General features: G+C 43.2%; 1 protein-coding gene across 7 annotated transcripts in view; it reads right to left on the bottom strand.

The window, feature by feature from the left end:
• SEMA3F (semaphorin 3F) overlaps positions 1 to 17,105 on the bottom strand; it is a 239,519-nt gene that overhangs the window by 107,972 nt on the left and 114,442 nt on the right. The gene's annotated exons all lie outside the window — the stretch shown is intronic.

Below are 17,105 nucleotides of genomic sequence, written 5' to 3'. Positions count from 1 at the left end.
GCAGCACACACACAGAGTGAGAGAGATCCGGAGGCCAGGCTGGGATTGTTTATGCCTCTACGATCTGTTTCCAATAAGGATGATGGATTGTTTGTTTGGGGCAGATTTGTTGATATTGTTTGAGAGCTCAATGGATAATTATTTGATGAAGCAGGCCCCAGGTCAGCTGCTCCTCATGGTCCAGATAGCATCTTACAATGTCCAGGGGACAAACTAAAGAGAAAGCCCAAGAGCCCTCCAAAGAGGAGCCATTCTCACAATATAATATCAGATGATAGTGAATTCTTATAACAGCTGTAAACTTTTCCAGCTATGCTTTTTCCCTAGTACCACTGTCAGCATAGGGACTGGCTGCTGAATCTGAACACTTCCTAACAAGTTCATGTTAGGAAGTCACTTTAGTCTTCATTAATTTCTTCCAAGCAATACTAGTTGCATGAAACCTGAAATGCATTCTATTAACATATGGTATTGATATATGGTATTGATCAGGGACTAATTCCTAATGCCCATCTTTGAGGTACACAGAAATTGAAATGTCATATTCTGCAATCCCATCAGCAAGAGCATCATATGCAGTGCTTCCATCAGAAAATAAGCCTCATTATCTAATCTGTGCCATGACTGATGTTCTTCACATCGACTCACTCACTCCCACAAACCTCACTGCTCTCAGAATACTTTAAATCAGTGCTGCACTCATACAATCTGGGGGAGGAGGCAGGAAGAACCCAACTATTAATTGTTAACTGCAATAAGAAGTCTATGTACTGGAGCAAGGTATATAAATTTATTTAATAAATACATAAATATGCAAACCCAAGAAACCACAGAAGAGCACAGAATAGCTAGTAACTCTTGAGATAACACTTTCCCTTACCTACAGTCATCTTGTAGCTTTAATATATCACATGCTTGGGAGGGAAAAGCATCCTTTTTAGTTTAAATTTTGATAAAGCATATATGCCACATTCTTCTCCACCTCTAAACATCACATATAAAAAATTGCAGACTAACATAAAAAGTCCAGCTCTTTGGAACAAGCACAAAATGTGTATCATTTCTAAGCATTTCTGTAGGTACAGACATCTCTCTTCCCACTTACTTCAAAGCATGTAGCTTTTAAAAAAAGATAATTGAGTTCTTCCAGGCTAGACCAAGAATTCTTGCCTCTCCATGTGGAGGAGGGAGAGTGTTCTCTCTCTCTACTTCCTATAAAGGTGGCAGTTGTGCCTCATAAGAAATTCTGAATCCCAAGAGCTATGACAAGACCCATCACTAAAGCAATGTAATCTCCAAGTTATTTGTAGTTTTTCTTTCTTATTTTTTAAAAAAACATTATGACAAACATAATCCCCCCCCGATTTTCTCAGCTGAGAAAATTCAGAGCTTAATCTGACGGATGTTTCTTCTTTATAGCCAACCTAGTCCCCTTCAGAAGTTGTTGGAATACAATTCCCATCATCCCCGAGCACTGGTTGTGCTGGCGGGGGAGGGGGGCTAATGAGAATTGGGAATCTAGCAACATCTGGAGGGCACCAGGTTGACTATCACTGCCATGGGGTATGACAATAATGGAACTATTGCATGTATTTAAAGCCTGGCCATACAGTTATCCATGATCTGCTAATACCTTTTTTTAGACTACTACACTGTGTTGTAAATGGGGCTGCTTTTGAAATCTGTTCGGAAGCTTCAGTTGGTGCAAAACACTGCAGCTAGATTGCTGATTGGGATCTAATATTTGAATCACACTTTTTGAAACAACTGCACTGGCTCTTAGTTGGCTTCCAGGAACAATGTAAAGTGCTGGCCTTGACCTTGAAAGCTCTATACACTATAAGCTATATAGTATACAGCTTAGGACTTATGTACCTCAAGGACATGCCCAGACACTGAAGTCCTCTTCTGAAACCCTTCTTCAAGTCCTCCTACCTTCTGAACTGAGGTGACCCAAGTGAGAATCTTTTCAGTAGTAGTGTCCCATCTTTGGAATGCCCTTCACAAGGATGTTCACTAGTGCCAATTCTGATGTGTTTCTGGCTACAGGCAAATACTTTGTACTTGCCCAAACCTTTTCAATGCTGTTCTGATGCATGATTTATCTTGCTTACTCTGGCTTATATGATTTTAACATTGTGTTACTTGTTTGTTTGCTCTGCTGTTTTAATTATATTACTGGCTATTTGATCTTTGGTCGTTTTAAATGTTGTTAGCCAATCTGGGAACCCTTCAGGGTTGAAGAGGAGGATATAAATCTACATAAGTAAATATATATGGAAATGGAAATGGACTGCCTTCAAGTCGATTCCGACTTATGGCAACCCTATGAATAGGGTTTTCATGGTAAATGGTATTCAGAGGGGGTTTACCACTGCCTTCTTCTGAGGCTGAGAGGCAGTGACTGGCCCAAGGTAACCCAGTGAGCTTCATGTCTGTGTGGGAATTCAAACCCTGGTCTCCCGGGTTATAGTCCAACATCTTAACCACTACACCACACTGGCTCTCAAATATGTATATATGTACATAAATATACTCTCAAGTACCTGATTCTCACCTTTGGTTCCAAGGATCACAGTGTGGTGTATTGGCTCATACTCTGTGACCTGTCTCTATAAACCTAGAATAGACCCTTCCAGAAGGTCCTGGGAGCACAAGTGTCTGGACATTTTACTAATCCAATTCCAAAGAAGGCTCATTTCTTCATATAGCCTAAGTGGGAACAAATATAAGGGGAGGCTCACATATTATGTTTTGATTGCATACTCTCATGAGCCCCATGGAACCTTCCTGGAGTGATGATGAAGAAGAAGAAGATACAGGATGGGAGAGAGTCCCAGTAGCTTGCAACCAGAAGGCTTCAGCACTTTTGACAGTGACAGCTCCTCCTCCTTAGCTCCAGTTACAACAGAGGGAATGCTGGCTGATCAGGAGCCAGTCCCTTCTCCTCCCCTCCACCCCCAAGCTGCAGCTGCCGTGTACAACTCCTCTAGAGGAGGATCTCGATGAGGTGCCACCGCCGCTGTCGCCCCAGACATGCAGACAACTGCTTCTCCAACTAGGAGGAGAGCTCGTCTTCATGCACATTCCCATTCTGTGACACCTTCCTCATGCAAGTAGAAAGAGACTGCCCAAACCTATTTAAGGGTTGTGTGTGTGTGTGTGTGGGTCTAACTGCTATGACAGGAAGCAAAACCAACCTCTGTATATGGTGTTTATTGATCTGATTACAGCCTTTGATACTGTAAATAGAATTGCTTCCTGGACCATCCTTCTGAAAATTGGATGTCCTGATAAATTTGTGAATATTTTGCGACTCCTCCATGACAACATGACAGCGACAATTTTGGATAACAATGGCTCTTAAAGTGATCCATTCAAAGTGGGATCAGGCGTAAAACAGGGATGTGTCATTGCTCTGACCTTATTTGCTATTTTCATTGCCATGATTCTATACCTTGTTGAGGGGAAACTTCCCACTGGTGTGGAAATCACATATCAAACAGACGGAAAGCTTTTTAATCTCAGTAGGCTAAAAGCAAAAACTAAGGTAATTACAACCTCTGTCATAGAGCTTCAATATGCCGATGATAATGTAGTCTCCGCACATTCAGAGGAAGATCTTCAAACTATCCTAAATGTCTTTGTAGAAGCATATGAAAAGCTTGGCCTCTCGCTTAACATCCAAAAAACCAAAATACTTCAACAGCAAGTGCGAACCAATCCCTATGTAGCACCATCAATCCAGCTTAATGGTGAGACGCTGGAGAATGTCAATCACTTTTCTTATCTTGGCAGCCATCTCTCTGTAAAAGCTGACATCGACGCTGAAATTCAGCATCGTCTGAGCTCTGCGAGTGCCGCATTCTCCCAAATGAAGAGTAGAGTGTTTGAGAATTGGGATATTTGCAGGGAGACCAAAATGCTTATTTACAAAGCCATTGTACTACCGACCTTACTGTACGCCTGTGAAACATGGACCATCTATAAATGCCACTCCCAACTTCTTGAAAGATTCCACCAACGCTACTTCCGGATAATTCTGCAAATTACTTGGGAAGATAGGCGGACTAATGTTAGCGTATTGGAAGAAGCAAAGACCACTAGTGTTGAAACAATGATCCTCCAACATCAACTTCGCTGGACTGGCCATGTTGTTCAAATGCCTGATCACCGTCTTCCAAAGCAGCTACTTTACTCCCAACTTAAGGATGGAAAATGGAATATCGGTGGACAGCAAAAGAGGTTTAAAGATATTCTCAAAGCTAATCTAAAAAAAGTAACATGAGCATCGACAACTGGGAAGCCTTGGCCCATGAGCATCCCAACTGGGGGTTGGCCATTATCAAAAGTGCTAGACTTTGAAGAAGCATGAGTGCAGGGCGAAAGGGACAAACGAGCTAAGCGGAAGGCACGTCAAGCAAATCCTCATTGTCACCATCTTCCATCTGGAAACCTATGTCCTCACTGCGGGAGGCTGATCCAGAATTGGCCTCCACAGTCACTTACAGACCCACTGTTAAAGACCTCACCCTGGAAGACAATCTTACTCGGCCATGAGTGATTGCCAATGAATGAATGAATTAATTGCTATGACAACATCTTAGCTTTGAGTAGTCATGCCTAGTTATGATGTGTAGAGATGCAGAATCTTGTGTGACCTGTAAGCTGATCCACGAAGTGCTCTAAACTGAAGTTTCTCATTAAACATACTGGAGTACAATACATCAGTGACTCTGGCTAGGACACATACATATGCTGCACACCCTAAAATATAACATATGAAGGAGACAGATGGACATTTTGACAGATGCAGAAAATGTATACATAACAGTGACTGGTTGGGACTTCCTGACATATATATACATCTTTCTATATACATAAGAAATTCAGTGGCCTCCCATAATGTGTGATTTCCTAAGGCAGGAGCCACAAAACACTGAGTTGAGGTGAGGGAGACTACAATTAGTATGGGTGAGTGGAGAGGATGGAATCACTCCCCCCTTATCTAGAATCCTTCCTTCCTCAAGCTTTTGTGTTTCCCCCCCCAGGCTAATTCCTAGTCTCAAACTGGGAGTTATAATCTCTGTAGGTCAGCAAGGTTTCTTATCATCCCTGCTAGTTTCTAATCACCTCACACTTTAAAGCCTTTTAAAAGAAAACAACCACCTCAGAATCCTCAGGAGGCCAGGAGGGGTTGCTAATGACATCATTATTGCCTCTCCCATATAGCAAAGCTATGTGCCTTGCAACAAGGAGGCAACTGCCTTACAGGGGATCCAACAAAGTCAAGAAAGAGAGAAAGGGATGGGTGCTATGCCCAGGGTAGGATGGTTTTAAAAGTCATATGCATTAAAAACAATTGCTTCTCTCCAATATCAGCCCTCCTCAGAAGCTCCTTATAATAGTTAATACTGTGATCTCTTGAGCTACAAAAAAAAGGGAAAGCCAAGTACAGATGTTGAATATCAAGAGGTGGATGGGTGGATGGGTTGGGGAGTAAGGCTCTAACACAGATGTACTCAGGACCAGATTAAGACATGCTGTGGCCCTAAGCCATATCAAGATTCAGAGGCCCCCATACCATAACCAAATAAAGAGGGGGGAAAGTGGTGGGAAAGCAGCGAGAAGAAGATTCGTGGAAATGATGCCTGGTATGGAACAGGACTTTAGAATATGTTGGTAATCTAGCTCCCATTGTCTCCTCTTGAGGTCTTAGGTGAGGTTGGACAACCTATGGATAATGTCCTGCAGTCCTGGAAGGGACGTTGATGAGACTGGGTGTAGATTGGGATGCGGAGGTCAGGGTTCAAAATTTTAGTGGTGGATTTTATATGAAAGCTGATTTAAGCCAAAGCAATTTCAGTTATAATAAAATCTACAACATATTTAGAGGCCCCAAGCCATAGTTGATTTTATTCCTAAATCCAGGATCCCATTTACTTATGAGGAGATAAAATGCTCCATGTGCACAAATACATAGCAAGGTCCTAAGAAGGCACCAAAGCCGAAGCATCTTGTGCAGAAAATAAAATCATGCTAGGCTGCTGCTGCAAGAGCATTTGGGTTATTGCTAGATTAACTCAAATGATTTCTGTGCCGCTATGGCACATCCTATCCTCACACCTATGGATAAGTGTCCACAGTCAAAAGAATAGGGTGGACTCTGATCTGTAGCAAAACTACCCAGCAAATCTTGGGACATAAACTCAGACTTTCTTGGGACTTTTCATCCAGCTCAAACTCCAGCAGAGGAGTAGGGGGCTTTCAATCTGGCTAATCCAATCTCAAAGGGAGATTAAATGAAAGAGAGACAGACAGGCTCCTCCTAACACCCCTTTTGCTCACCCAGTCCATCTGGTGTCTGCACAGGGTGCTGTCAGAAACCCTCCCTGCCAGACCGGGGTGAAGGCCAATCCTTTGTTCATTTGGTTGCTCTAATAGGATTATAAAAACCTCTCCATAAACTCAGAAGAGGTTTAAATTCCTTGCTGTTTCTCCATCCATCCTCATAAATGCCCTTCCATCAGTCATTAGTCTCAGTTCCTTCTGCTTGTTGCAGCCTCTTTGCTATAGCACTTGAATCTATTTTTATAGCAAGCCTCCTTGAAAGTTTTCAACCTGCTAGAAAAGGGATCATTGCTGATGGGTCTCTTTGGGGAAAGGATAATGTCTTCCCTGTAATAGTTCTGAACACATTCTACCAACTTCCCACCCACTCCCTCTTCTCCCTGCTGAGCAGAGATTGAGCTAACCTCTTCATTTCCCTGTAGTGTTTAGGGGACTTCGATAGATTAGCATTCACCTATTCCAGTTAGCGGATTTGGGCCTGATGTAGAGCAGGGTCTTGTATTATAAAACCAAATGTTCAAGGCTGAAATGGAACCAAAACATAACAATATTCAGAAGTGGGGGTGGGGCACATGATGGCTGAAAATTAACTGGGATGCAATCCATGTTTTGATGTAATCCTGTGGAGTTTGTATAAGTGACTCTGAGGATGTGTCTATAAGTATCCATGAGTGTGAGATTTGTGGGTAGCTCCGTGGTGGGGAAAAGATACCATTCCTGAGCATCATTTAATTACTCATACATGTAAGATAGGGTTTTCCCACATCAAAAACTATTTCCCCCCCCTGAATATTTCTCCTTTAATTTTAATGCCACTACCTATGTTTATTTGTACTTGCATTTCAGAATAGACAAAAGTACAGTTGTGTTCTATGAGTCTATTCCATAAAGCTGTTTAATGCATTTTGCATCTGTTGCACTTACTGAGCTGCCTTGTGCTTGTCTGCAGAAAGCAAAGTCCTATTCTCCCCAAAGGACTCTGTTTTGAGGGTTTTAATGGAACTCAAGTCTGAAGAGCTCCAGCCAAAACTATTGCTGGACTTTTTCAAGTGCTTGGGCTGTGTGTAGGGGGGGAGGGGGGAGGGAGACTGAAACAAGTGCTATAATATTTGCTTCATATCTTCTGTGTGACTGATAAGGAAGAGTTCTTCATTCTTGTTGAGATAGGATGTGCTCAAGCAGCACAGCCAACTCCTACAAACCACACTCGCTCAACAGGGCTTGCTCTGGTCCATTCCTGCCTGCCGGGTAGAAGAAGGGCCAATGCAGGGAGTGCCAAATGCAGGACTCCCTAAGATTCCCCCCCCCACATGGCACACAAGGGAGGGGCTATACTTCAATGGCAGAGTCACTGCATGCAAAAGGTCCCAGGTTCAATCCCTGGCATCTCCATCTAAAAGGATTAGGTAGCAGGTGATGGGAAAGAACTCTGGAGAGTTGCTGCCATTCAGAGGAGAGAACACTGGGCTAGATGGACAAATGGTTTGACTTGGTATAAAACAGCTTCTAGTATTCCACATTGGACTTCAGAAAGTGGGATAAATTACTGGGTCTTGCACTGCTGGTTTGGAGCTAAAGAACACTATGAAAGGGGACAAAAACCCCTGGCTTGGATACAGGTCTAGTGTTGAAACTATTCCCCAAAATGCTGAAATACACTTCCTCGATTTTGACTCTTCTGACAGGTGGGCCCAACAAACTGTTCCATGTACTTACTGTTGGGCTGGTGACCAATAGGCATTACTGTCTCTAGTAGTTTTCCATGAAGCCTGCAAGTGTGAAGACGTAACTGTGGTTAAGGGGGAGTTATGTCTATGTTCTGTCTGGGAACGGACTGCCAGGGTCATTGCTATGGTAGCCATCTGATAACAGCTGGGAAAGTTGTAACAGAGTCCATGTGTTGTTCTTTCTTCTGAATTATGCCTCTGAGCTGAGAGGCTGTCTTTTGTGTTCATCTATGGAGAGAGATGTACCAGAAGGGGGGGGGTGACTGAAGAATCTCTACATGTATTTACTCTTAAGCCTCTGGCCTTAATGTCTTAATAAAGACTCTCAATACGCTCTGAAGACATTTTCTTGCTCAACTTAACTCCAACGTAATGTATGCTGTTTCACACAACAACACACAAGCCAACAGTGGTAGCAGAGGATGGTTACGCTCCACAGCGCATTACACCGGAGTAAGTTGCTGGTCTGAACGGCAGACGGAGTTCCAGATAGGGCAGCTTGATTGATTGAACCAGACGGAGGTGAGCAACATGGCTGTAAACCTGTCTGGGGGAGGCTTGCCGATGGAACGACTTAATGAGAAGAATTTTGCCAGCTGGAAGCCGAGGATGAGGGCTTTGCTGATAACAGAGGATTTATGGGACGTGATTGAGGAAAAAACCCCGGCGGTACCGACCGCGGCCTGGAAGCGTCGAGACCAGAGGGCGCAGGCGTTTATAATCTTGGCTCTATCGGATTCTCAACTGATGTGTGTGAGAGATGAGCCGTCGGCTAAACAGATCTGGGACGTGTTGCAGGATTTGTCCCAGGAATGGCAGTGGAGGCAGGAGGCGCAGAGAGCCCAGCCGGTGGAGGCTGTCAGAAACAAGGAGGAGAAATGTGCCGAACCGGAGCAGGCTGCCGAAAGCAGACAGGAAAACAAGCGGGAGCAGCAGCGGCTGAAGTCTTGTTTTGCCTGTGGGGCCTGTGGGCATCTCCGTAAAGATTGTCCAGTCAAGCGAAACTCCAGGGACAGAGGCTTGAAGCAGGGAAGTGTGAACTTTGTTTGTAAACAGAAGTCTAAAGACTTGGAACAAATTAACTTTATTGTCGACAGCGGAGCAAGCCATATACTAATTAAAGACAGGAGTCTGTTTTACACGTCTACAGATGAGCAGGACTTTGTTTTACTTGCTGATGGATCACGGAAATCCGTAAAAGCTAAAGGTCTGATTAAATTTGACAAGCTTGGCATAATGACAAACTGTTTGTTCGTTCCGGACTTGGCTCATAATATTTTATCAGTGGGCAAACTGGTGAGTTGTCAATTTTCAGTCTGGTTTGATAAAATAAAATGTTGGGTGCAAAGAGGAGAAAATGTTGTCTGTCAGGGTTTCATGACACAAGGACAGTTTAAAATGAGCGTGGGTGTGAAGTGTGCTGATGCCTTGAGTTTAATGGGGCGGAAAGGGAATGACCGCCAGAGCTGTAAGAAGACAGCTGTTAAAAGCACACAGCCACAGTATTCATGTAATGCAGTCAGGCTGATGCCTGAAAGAGTGCATCGCAGCCGAGTTTACAAGCCACAGGGTAAGAGACGTGGCAAACGTGCACCTAGAGCACAAGAGAATGCATATTTCAAAGTTTGGTGTCCAGAAACACAGCAGTTAATTCTGAGTAGAAGCATTAAAGTTGCAGAAAAACCTTGGGATCAAAGGGAGCAACTGAGCAGGCAAGTGGACACAAAGATTTTGGGGCCTGTCATACACTATTTAGGCACGGATATTGTGCGTGCAGAAGACGGAAGCATAACATTGAGTCAGGAAAGTAAAATAAATCAGATCATAGAAGAATGCAACATGACAGAATGCAATGTTGTGAAGACTCCAATGGTTGTGGCTTTCCAACAGAATGTGCAGGAGACGCCTTGTACAGATCCTGAGAAGTACAGGCGCATAATAGGGAAATTGCAATATTTGGTGAAGGTGTCTCGCCCAGACATATGTAATGCAGTCAGTACAGTCAGTATTTTAAGCCGGAAGGTAGAGCATCCTTCAGAGGCTGACTGGCAAGGGATTAAAAGGATAGTGCGTTATCTGAAAGGCACGAAGACAAAGAGTCTGGTTTTGTCAGGAGCAAAGACAGGAGGTCTTGAATGTTTTGTGGATGCAGATCATGAAGGGGAGCTGAGCAGTCGTAAGTCAACCTCTGGCATAGTTGTGATGTGGCACGGGTCATGCATTGACTGGAGTAGCAAGAAACAAAATGTGGTTGCAACATCAAGTGCAGAAGCCGAGTATGTGGCCCTGTCACAGGCCTGTAATGAGCTACAGTGGTTCGCAATGCTCATGCAGGAGATAGGCATTGATATGCAATTTCCGATTACTGTATATGAAGACAATCAGACCTGCATTAAGATAGCCACATCAGAAGCTCATACCAAGAGAACAAAACATATTAGTGTCAGATACTTTCACGTAAGGCATTGTGTGCAGCAGGGGTTTGTTAACCTAACATTTTGTGACACTAACAACATGGTGACTGACATAATGACCAAGCCTTTGTGTGAGGAGAAATTTGGCAAACTGGTGACAAGGCTTGGAATGAACCAAAGTGTGAGTGAATAAAGTTTTGAACTGTACTGAACTGAAAATGCAATGTACTGAAATGTATTGCAAGAGGTATTGTAGAAATGTATGACTGTATGACTATGTATTATGGAGATGTATTTCATGTGTATTTTGCAGTCTTAATGGAAAAAAGGGAAGCTGTTGGGCTGGTGACCAGTAGGCATTACTGTCTCTAGTAGTTTTCCATGAAGCCTGCAAGTTTGAAGACGTAACTGTGGTTAAGGGGGAGTTATGTCTATGCTCTGTCTGGGAACGGACTGCTAGGGTCGTTGCTATGGTAGCCATCTGATAACAGCTGGGAAAGTTGTAACAGAGTCCATGTGTTGTTCTTTCTTCTGAATTATGCCTCTGAGCTGAGAGGCTGTCTTTTGTGTTCATCTATGGAGAGAGATGTACCAGAAGGGGGGGGGGTGACTGAAGAATCTCTACATGTATTTACTCTTAAGCCTCTGGCCTTAATGTCTTAATAAAGACTCTTAACATGCTCTGAAGACATTTTCTTGCTCAACTTAACTCCAACGTAATGTATGCTGTTTCACACAACAACACACAAGCCAACACTTACTGTATTTCTCATCAGCTCTGAGCACAGATAGCAAGGTACAAAGTCAGAGTCTGACTTTAAAGCAAACTACTGTAAGCAGAGAGAGAGAGAGAGAGAGAGAGAGAGAGAGAGAGATCAGATGCTGTTAAAAGAAGACAAGAATCCTCTCCATACTCAGTTTGGATAGATGAAAAAGGTGTTTAAAGTTTGGGAAGGGGAATCTCTCTGCAACTTCCTAGCAAATGAAGGCAATGGAATCTGTAGATGTGACAGACATGAAGAATGACTGTGCTATTTATTTTATTTATTTATTAAATTTATTTCCTACCCTTCCTCCCAGAAGGCGCCCAGGACGGCACACAAAACACTAAAAACACTCTAAAACATCTTAAAATCAGACTTTAAAAAATATTAAAATGAAACATCTTTAAAAACATATTAAAACAAAACATCTTTTTTAAAAAAGCTTTAAAAACATTTAAAAAATCAATTCCAACATAGACACAGATTGGGATAAGATCTCTACTTAAAAGCCTTGTTGAAGAGCAAGGTCTTCAGTAGGCATCGAAAATATAACACAATTGGTGCCTGTCTAATATTTAAGGAGAGGGAATTCTAAAGGGCAGGTGCCATAATACTAAAGGACCACTTCCTATGTTGTGCAGAACGGACCTCCTGATAAAATGGTATCTGCAGCAGGCCCTCACCTGCACAGCACAGTGATCAACTGGGTATACAAGGGATAAGACGGTCTTTCAGGTATCCTGGTCCCAAGCTGTATAGGTCTTTGTAGGCCAAAGAGACAAGCAAACAGCAGAGAGTTGGAGATGTGAAATTTTTATTGCAGCCTAATGCACATTTGTTGCATTCATGAGATACCAGCTTGTTATTTGCACAAAATTGCCCGTGACAAAGGGTTGTGCCAACACCCGTAGCACATTGGGCTGCAATAAAAATTTCTCATCTCCAACTCTCTGCTTTTTCCTTGTTTGGCAGCCCCCTCTTTGGCTGCCTCCTTCCTTGCTTTTTTGCCGCTTTGTACACCAAAACCAGAACCTTCAACTTGACCTGGTAGCTAATGGGCAGCCAATGCAATTCTTTCAGCAGCGGGGTGACATGTTAGCAATACCCTGCCTCAGTGAGCAGTCACACCACTGCATTTTGCACCAACTGTAGCCTCTGGACCAACCTCAGGGGCAACCCCATATAGAGTGCATTATAGTAATCTAGCCTTGAGGTTAACAGTGCATAGACAACAATGGTCAGGCTATCCCAGTCCAGAAACAGCTGAAGCTGGTAAAAGGTACTCCTAGTCACTGAGGTCACCTGGGCCTCTAGCAACAAGGATCCAGGAACACCCCCAGATTATGAACCTGCTCTTTCAGAGGGAGAACAATCCCATCCAAAGCAGGCAACCGACCAATTATCCAAACTCTGGAACGACCAACCCACAGTACCTCTGCATGCTAGGATTCAGATTTAGTTTATTAGCCCTCATCCAGCCCACCACTGAGTCCAGGCACCAGTCCAGGGCTTGCATGGCCTCTGCTGATTCAGATGTTACAGAGAAATAGAGCTGGGTATCATCAGCGGACTGTTGCCACCTTGACCCAACTCTCCTGATGACCACTCCCAAGGGCTTCATATAGATGTTAAATAGTGTTTGGGATAAGATGGTACCCTGTGGCACCCCACAGCACAACTGCCAGGGGGCCGAAAGACAATCACGCAATGCTATTCTCTGAAAATGACCCTGGAGGTATGATCAGAACCATGGTAAAACAGTGCCTCCTATATCCATCTCACTAAGACATCTCAGAAGGATACCATAGTCAATAGTATCAAAAGCCGTGGAGAGATCAAGTAAGAATAACAGGATCACACTCCCCATCTTTCTTCTGATAAAGGTCATCCATCAGGGTGACCAAGGCCAATTCAGTCCCATAACCAGCCCTGAACCCAGATTGGAATGGGTCAAGATAATCTATTTCATTCAAGAGTACTTGCAATTGCTGTGCCACAACCCTCTGAATCACCTTCCCTAAAAAGGGGGTATTTGCAACCGGGTGGTAGTTGTCACAAACCAATGGGTTCAGGGGGGGCTTTTTCAGGAGCGGTCAGATCATTGCCTGTTTCAGGGCAGCTGGGATCACTCCCTCCCACAAAGACATGTTGACCACACCTGGATCCACTCGGTCATACCCTCTCCTCAAGCTTTAATAAGCCAAGAAGGGCAAGGGTTATGAGGACGCGTTACTGGTTGCATTGTCAAAAGCACGTTGTCCACGTCATCAGGTCGTACCAACTGAAACTGATTCCAAGAAGTTACAGCAGATGTTGCATTGGACACCTCACTTGGGACTATAGTAAATGTAGATGTGGCATCAAGATTGCTATGGAAGCAAGCAACTTTACCATCAAAGTGCCTTGCAAACAATTCACAGTGGACCTCTAAAGGATCTAAAATTCCATTTGTTAGAGCTGATGTCAAAAGACCCGACAATATGAAAAAGCTCCACTGGAACGCTACTTGAGGATGTGCTGGAAGCAGCAAAGTAGGCCTTCTTTTCTGCCCTCACTGACACACAGTAGGCATGATTATGATGTTTTACTTGTGCCCGATCAGCCCCACAGCATGTCTTTCACTTGAGCTCTAGTCGTCGTCCAACCTGTTTCATTGCCCTTAGTTCACTGGTGTACCAAGGTGCAAACCAGGCTTCACAGTGCTGGAAAGGTCACTCAGGGCAACCATGTTAAGAGCCCAATGCATCTCGTTGTTCCACAGTGTGACAAGAACTTCAACAAATTCATCCCTGCTCTTTCTACTGGGAATTCCCCCAGGGCATTCAGGAATCCAGTAGATTCCATTAGTCTCTGGGGTGGATCACCTTAATCTGTCCACTAACCCTGCAGGGGAGGATTGGAGCCCTACGTCTATACTTCATCAGGAAGTGGTCTGACCACGACATTGGGGTAACATCCACCTCCCCATCTCCAGACTACCCCTTGCACCATCTGGAGCAAAAACCAAGTTGAGGATGTACCCTGCCCTATGTGTCGGACTGGTGACAACTCGACTCTGTCCCATGGTCATCATGGAGGCCATGAAATGGATTTTGACCAGTGGGCACAGCAGATGAGCAACCAGGAACCCATCCATGGAAGGAGTAGGAGTGAGAAACAAAGTGTAGATCCGTGCTCTTGTCTTCTGTGGAAGCCCATCACCTCTCCATGGCTATACCTCCCTCTATCCATGATCACAGAAAATGGAGTGGTATCACCCATGTCCCTCCTTTCCAAGACTCTTCCTCAACACATGATATGGACACAACAACAGCCAACCAACAAAACCTACCAGAACATTTATCCCAGTACGCTATGAACACTTCCTTTCTGTCAGGCCAGCCATTAGCCATTAGCCAGGTGGTACAAGAACCTATTAGAAATAGGCAGCCTTGCATGTTATCACTAGAGGGCAGGGTTATGCAAGCTTTAGTACAGTTAAAAAGGAGAAATGCTGTTTCTAGCCAGATTCAGGAAAACTCTATAGTTCCCAGTGATGTAGCTTCCTTTTTGGTTGCTTTTCCTCTCCCCTTCTTCTTTCTTCTTGTGTGCTGAATGTGCTTTCCTCTTGAATCTTCCATTCCCACACAGGGCAAGCAGGGGTAGGGTGGCTTGCTAGAAGCTGAAAACTATGGATTGAAAGAAACCTCCATCTGTTTTCAAATGGACAGACTGCGGGATAATGCAGAATCAATCTGCAATGACCTTTTATTTTCAAAATGAAACCAGTTTCTCAAGAAGTGCTTCTCAGGGGCAAAACAAAACAAAACTCTGTGTGGATTATGTGGAAAAAACAAGTACTCAATCTTAATTGATTCTAGAATGAAATGTTGCTTGTATGCAGGCCTAGTGTTGCATCTACGTTAATGCAACCAAATTCCAATGTAACCAGGGCTTACAAATACTGCAACCAAATTGGTTTACTGATAATGGATACATACAGAACTTGGAACAACTTAAGTCATGCATTGCAACTTCTTCCACATAATCTGCACTACCATCAGTTTACTGAATGTGTATATATGGGGGAGGGGAAAGATGATGGGTTATGTTCAGATCACTCAGCTCTTAGAGGAAACTACATGCAAACTCACCAAACATGTTCCCAAATCCGGCAATGAGATGCTTAATTCTTGTGATGAGGACTCCATAGATTAACCACACACAACCACCACCATAATAAACTCATACCTCTATTAGTAGTATAACTTTTGCTCTATGTTCATAATAATAAACTCCTACTTCTATTAGTAGTATAATAAATATAATAAACTCATACTTCTATTAGTAATAATAAACTCATACTTCTATTAGTAGTATAGGCTTTTGCTGCAATTTGTAGCCGTATTTAGTGAGCGTAGGACCAGCACTGGCATCTAAGTGATCTGAAAGGTATCTGTTAGTTTGCAAAGAAGCAAAGAGTGAAACTATCTTATTGGGGAAACATAAACTTCACTCTTCCTGTATGTGCCAATTCTTTGTTGCAGTAGCCCCTTTCCCAGGATGCCAAATCCCCCCCCCAAATCTGGGCTATATGAGATCCCCCCCCCCATCCACAAATATTAAGATGTGTTTTGAATACTATCAATTGTGAATGCCAGGGTCTAAGGCTTACCTCAACAAGACGGACTTTTTCTGTGATGGCACTGCTCTTTGGAACTCCCTACCATAGAAGGTTCAGCAGGCATAATCTCTCCTCGCTTGTCAGATGTGATGCCCAAAACTTATCTTTTTCACTGTACCTTCAGTAATTAGACTTAGAAAGTTATTAACATTTTGCTGTTATTTTGTCTATTCTGCTGCTGTTTTTCAGTTGTTATTCTCTTCATGTCCTTTGGCTAGACATTTTGGCCCATAGGTTTTTAGATTTATGTTTAGATTTGAATTATTTTGTATGTGAACAGCCTGTACAATAAAACAGTCTTGGGAACCAGTATGGCTTAAAGGTAGTCTATAAAGATAGTAGGTAAATAAAAAATACTACTCATTTTGAAGCTTGCCTAGTGTATGTGTATGCACACGTTTGTGTGTGTAGAGAGAGTGAGAGAAAGAGAACAGACGCCAGTGCTGATCCTACTCAACAAATGTGTGTAAAATATTGTAAGCACAGATTGTAGAATAGCACAGTCGAAGCAAAGTTATACCAATTATAGATTCAGAAACTGATTCCGATTGCACCTTGCTGGGCATGGCTCAGGATGCCAGAAATTAAGCAGAATCCTCCTTGCAACTGCTGATCAACCCCTAGCTAATCACACAGCTTGCAGAAGCAAACTGCAATTAAAAAAAACTATTTGGAGTGTCATAATTGATGGGGCAATGGAGGTAGGGGGATGCAGGAATTTGAGCCACTCAAGGATGACGTATGCTGCACTCACCAGGGTACCCCACAGAACTACAAATCAGGGCTCAAATGGGAACCAAATCTAACTACAAGAAGGAAAAATGAACTCAAGATGAAGATGCAATAGACACCATTTTTTTCTCCCAGCAAACCTGGAAAGAATTTAAATCCAGTGAAAGGCAACAAATCCCATAATTTAGAATGCTAACATCTGCAGAGTCCTTCTGATACTTATCCAAGTCAGCCCCCCAAAGAGAACAGAGAAAGGAATGGTTCTGTTGAAAAAATCCAGTTAAATTTGAAAATGCAGTAGGAAAAGAGGAATGTTCCTTTCTTTCCTTGAGGAAGCAAAGGTCTTGCCCATTCCAAAATCAGTTCCAGTGAGCTAGCGCCTAGTTATTTTATCTTCTGAAGCTGACTTGTGACAACTTTGTAACAGTTCTTCACCAATAGCCCATGGTTACTC

The sequence above is a fragment of the Rhineura floridana genome, chromosome 3, assembly GCF_030035675.1.
Source record: "Rhineura floridana isolate rRhiFlo1 chromosome 3, rRhiFlo1.hap2, whole genome shotgun sequence".
In the NCBI taxonomy this organism is placed as follows: domain Eukaryota; kingdom Metazoa; phylum Chordata; class Lepidosauria; order Squamata; family Rhineuridae; genus Rhineura; species Rhineura floridana.
This window is presented reverse-complemented; position numbering and strand designations above follow the sequence as displayed.